At 31.0% G+C, this 5,564-nt stretch overlaps 1 long non-coding RNA gene across 1 annotated transcript; it reads right to left on the bottom strand.

The window, feature by feature from the left end:
- Positions 1 to 296: 296 nt before the first annotated feature.
- Positions 297 to 1,455, bottom strand: LOC129923653 (uncharacterized). The gene is made up of 4 exons (XR_008775646.1): positions 1,031 to 1,455; positions 840 to 934; positions 528 to 669; positions 297 to 433 (listed from the first exon to the last, which is right to left on the bottom strand). It is a non-coding gene; the product is annotated as an uncharacterized LOC129923653 (long non-coding RNA).
- Between the last annotated feature and the right edge of the window lie 4,109 nt (positions 1,456 to 5,564).

Below are 5,564 nucleotides of genomic sequence, written 5' to 3'. Positions count from 1 at the left end.
GCTGGTCAAACAACCCATGGTTAACCAATGGCCATAGAAACAGTTGAGCTTGACACTATCTGACCCATGATCACTTGGTCTGAAACGAGTACTCTAAAACTAGTACTCTAAAACTAACATTTTATGTTTTTATACATAATCTTATTTGATTGACCTAAATGTGGTAAATTAATAAATGCCTTTTAATATTATATTAGTTATGATGATGCATTGTCCAAGGCTAAGTAATGCATCAAATAACAAAGATAGTTATCTAACAAAATAAATACCTATAGCTTTTAATATTTTCTGCTTTTGTAAAATTTGTTTGGTGAATGAAAATAAAACTTTGTACTCACTGTGTAGCCATCTTCATAGTCTTGAGAAATGAACCAGACAGACCATTAGACATTTGTTGATATGCAGTTCAGGGTTATGCTAACCAAATCTAAGGCTTGACCAAAACACAGAAAATAGTTCAGAATAATGTTTAAAAAATTTGAATAAATTGTTTCAGAATTAACTGTTGAAGAAAAAAAATGTCTTACTTTGGCTTTGAAAGCTTTAATTCATACAAATGCCAAAGAGAAAACTGTAATCATCTGATAGCAGATTACCAAGGAATAGTAGTTGCTTGGATAGGATGACAAATTGGTACTGTTGGCAACAGAATGTTTGCTTGTTAAGATTCTGAAATATGGAAACATCATATACTGAATTAGAATCTCTCTTAAAATACACTATCTCATGATATTAAAATAACATTGTTATATAATAATAGTAAAATAATATATTTAATTTAATTTCCATTATCTTTTTTGTAAAATGTGATTTGAATGAAATTAAAACTTTGTACTCACAGTGTAGCCATCTTCATAGTGTTAAGAGATGAACCAGACAAACCATCAAACATTTGTTGATATGTAGTACAGGAATATGCTAAGCAAATCTGAAGCTTGACCAAAAACACAGAAAAATGTATAACAAGTTATTTTTAACATGCAATGATAAATTATTTTAGAGTTAAAGAAAAGAAAAACTTAAGTCTTACTTTGGCTTTGAAAGCTTTAATTCATAAAAATGCCAAAGAGATAACTGTCATCTGATAGCAGATTACCAAGGAATATTTGTTGCTTGGATGACAAATTGGTACTGTTGGCAGCAGAGAATGTGCACTTGTTAAGCTGATTAAATATGGAAACTTGAACTACAATATCTCTTAAATACACTATCTCATGATATTTAAAATAACATTGTTTCTATGAAAACAATAGTTAAGCCTATAAGTATTGCATGGTTTGACTATGTTAAATAAGATATGAAGGAAAAATACTTGCCCTATAATTAGACTTCCCATGATGTTTACTTCTAGTTTCAATTTCTTCATTCATATATTTACCTGACCTGTCTGTTTACAGCTTTGGCTTTTATCTTCCAGGCTAGTAGTTGATTAGTAATCAATACTCAACATCTTGAACTGATTAAAAAAACAACTACAAGGTAAATAAATAATTGTATAATTACACATTAAGATGCAATTATTATCATTTGAATTCAACCAGATATCAAGTAGCTGAGCATTTAAACAAATAAATGGCATCTAATAGAAAATTGCTATTCAAAAGTCTTAGTGAAGATACTGGGATTTTGGCTAAGCTTCATAATGAGATAATCCCCAATTGGATCTAGCTCTTTAAATGTTAAAGTGAAGAAAATTTATTAAAGTTGTTTTGTATACATTTGAAACTAATTACCATAAGGCTAAGAGATAACAGAAAACAAATATTCTTAAATTGTTAGGAAAATATTTAAAACATTTTCAATTAGCATGCAATAAAAAAAAGAAAAAAAAAAGAAAAATGCAATTAAAATATACAAATACATAGAAAAAAAAATATACTTGCTTTGATAGGTCTGTAGTAAGAAACTGGTTCTTATTTAACATACATAAAAAGAAATGAATTAAATTAAAGTAGTTAAATGTAACATTGGAAAGAACCACTTGCCTTAAAAAGAGAAATATGGTACAAGCTTGCTACAATTCTGATTATAGGTGCTTTTTATTTCTCAGATGTCTCTTAGTCATAGTTCTCATAATCTAGATCCCATTTCTAGATCACTTGGCTGTAAACTGCATTTGGAACTGAAAATGTTATAAAATATGAGAATATGGATGTTATGACTGCAAAGAGAAAGAGTTTATTTTGAAGATATTGACTTTATTACCAAGTTAGTAAGGCTAAACCTGAGTTTACCTATCTCATAAATAATACATCAATCATAATCAGGCTTTTCTAATATGCATATATTTAAAACTAGTTTCCAAAAACTAAGATAACAGAAAAATATACAAAGTGTTATGTTAATATTAAAAACAAGTTTAATTAGCATGCAGTACAAAGTCAAAAAAACTATACTTACTGTGCTGCTCAATATCTATATATACCAACTGCCTGCCTATTCTTTATTAAGCAAGCATCAAAAGAAACTTAAGTCTAAATTACATAAATTATAGCATTTGAAGCAATGTCTTTGGAAAAAAAAAAAACTTGATCATCTTATCTTCACTACACCCTCACCTGTTCCTTTGTTGAACTGCTGGGGCACCACACACAATCTGTCAACTGTCCTTCACTTCGCTCACAAGGCTGTACACCTTAATATCTCGTTCTGAACATTTTTAATGTGATATGAAGCTTGTGTTGAAACTTTGGCTGCTAACAAAAAAAAGTTTGAATTCATTATTTCGAGATGCACATCAAGCATTATGAAATTCAACCATTGTTATGCATATATTTTTAATTACAAAATGTTTTATAAAATCAGAAAATTATTCTTTAAATGTTATATAAACATTAAAAATATATTCTCAAATTGCATGCAAAAAAAAAAAAAAAAAAGAACATAACTGAAACATTAAAAAAAAAAATACAAAAAAAAAACAACTTGCTAGATCAGTAGTTCCACAGCTTTCCTGTTCCTAATTAGCATACTTCAAATGAAACAATGAATTTAAATGAAAAATGCCTAAATCACAATGAATGGATTACTTGCCTTAAATAACACTTTGTAGCATAACACTTTACACATGTTTTAACTTCTGACCAGTTCCTCACAAGTGATGGTTATAATCATCTGATAACTAGACATTGATCTGAAAATGTTCACAAATTTAATTATGATAATGAATATATAAAACATTGGACTATGAAATCAGAGTTGTTAAGTTTTTTTGAAGATAAAATTTCAACTTAACTATTAAAAATAGATCTATAAAAACTATATGAAGCTTAATGAGTTATTAATTAACATAATTATTCTTTAAATAACTTCAATTAAAAACATGCTCAATTTGCATGCAATAACACAAAGATAAAGCAACACACAAAAAAAGAATGAAACTTACAGATATTTGCTTTGCTAAATCAGTGGTTTAATAGCTTGCCCTTGCTTATTAGGAAAATTTTATGACAATGACATTAAATTCAAAATTGTTAAATTCTACCTTTGTCAATGACTACTTGCCTTAAAGAATGCCGGCATCCTTGATACACCAATTTTTGTAGCGTTTTTATTTACTGTCTGCTTCTCAGAGGCAATAATTTCTAGCAATCTGTATGATGTTCACTTTTTATATTACAAAGAAGAGATCTGTGTTTTGATCTGAAAAGAAAAGTTAAAAACTATTCATTACAACACTCCTGTTTAAAATATAATTGGTTGCTAAATTTTTTAAACACTATTATTATAGCTTTTATATAGCGCTACTTTCATGCATATAGCATGCTCAGAGTGCTTTGGTCCAATCTTATTTGTTGACCAGTGGGGGGGGGGGGGGGTATCTAGGAATTGGTTTTCCGTGCTGCCTTTAGGCGCTCAGTAAGCGCAACTCTGCCCGAGTCGGGTGTCGAACTTCGAGCCCCCTTCTAAGTAGCCAAGACAAGACAAGGTCAAGCACACTTAGTCTCTCGACCACGCTTCCCACTAGATCTAAGTTATATTTCTAGCATAATAAGGCACCATCTTTAATACAAAGGACTGTGAAGGTTATGGATAAGCAGACAGTCTTTAATACAAAGATTATGGATGAATAACACCATCTTTAATACAAAGATTATGGATGAGTGACACCATCTTTAAAACAAAGATTATTATGGATGAGTGACACCATCTTTAATACAAAAATTATGGATGAGTGACACCATCTTTAATACAAAGATTATGGATGAGTAACACCATCTTTAATACAAAGATTATGGATGAGTAGGCCTGCAGTATTTCACATGGCTATGCAGACCAAGTCGTCAATGCATATTTCGACACAAATGAACAACTTAAGACCTAAAATCTAAACTAAGTAACTAGTTATGTTATTAAGGCAGCATTTTCTTTTCACAAATATGATAAGTACAAAGTAAGACTAGGCCTAGGATACACTTGATGCAGGTAACAATAACACAACAGTAGTTAGATGTTTACTAGATCTAGAATTCTCTCTCTCTCTCTCTCTCTCTCTCTCTATATATATATATATATATATATATATATATATATATATATATATATATATATATATATATATATATATATATATATATATATATATATATATATATATATAAAGTAAAGTTCCCCTTTTAGACCTTGTGGTCTATAGGGCAGAAGATGTAAAGGTCATCTGATTCTGTGGCCTACGGTTAACGAGGGTGTCATGTGGCCAGCACAACAACCAACCGCCTTTACTTTTCCCAACTAATGTCAGGTACCCATTAGAGCTGGGTGGACTCAGAGGTGCCCAAGGATCCCGATATAAAAATCCCAGCCTTCACCGGGATTCAAACCCGGGACCCCAGGTTCAGAAGGCAAGCGCTTTACGGCTCAGCCGCTGCGCCTCCATATATATAATATACTATATATATAGATCTTTAGCCTAGAAATATATAGTAATAAATATGTAGATCTAGGCTTATAGACCACTAGAATCTCAATCTAGATTAGAGCTAGATCTATCTAGACTTCTAGATACTAAGAGTCTCTAGATCTAGATACAGATGAGCCGGTTATCGTTATCGTGACGTAAGCAAATTTACTTTATCTAAAAGGCCTATATTCCCTATAAGAGTGAATAGTCTATATCTATAATCCATATTATAGTCTATAGCCTATACATCTCTAGAATCTAGACATAAATTAATCATGTTATAAAAGTTATTTAATCTTTGACAGAATTACCATAAAGTTGATAAAGAGTTAGTTGCCAAAGCAAGTAAATATTGACTAGATAATAAGATGGCATTACTAAATTTAAATTAGATCTAGAAGACACTGCAAACATACCTGGAACCGAAGATTAGACACAAGGGACATAACGAGATAGGCAATAGATAGGATTAGCCTCATAGGAGCGTCCCATTTCATTTGAATGCTGGCAACACACTGAGCTCTATTCACTTCGACCGCATGTGACCAATAGGCTTCTGTGTCAAAACTTGACCGAGATTAGGTCTAATAGATTGGGATTGGCCAGTTTATCCGAGACATGTGCATTTGTTACATCCGGAACTAGATAGACCCACACTTCGACG

Source organism: Biomphalaria glabrata, chromosome 17, assembly GCF_947242115.1.
Source record: "Biomphalaria glabrata chromosome 17, xgBioGlab47.1, whole genome shotgun sequence".
In the NCBI taxonomy this organism is placed as follows: domain Eukaryota; kingdom Metazoa; phylum Mollusca; class Gastropoda; family Planorbidae; genus Biomphalaria; species Biomphalaria glabrata.
This window is presented reverse-complemented; position numbering and strand designations above follow the sequence as displayed.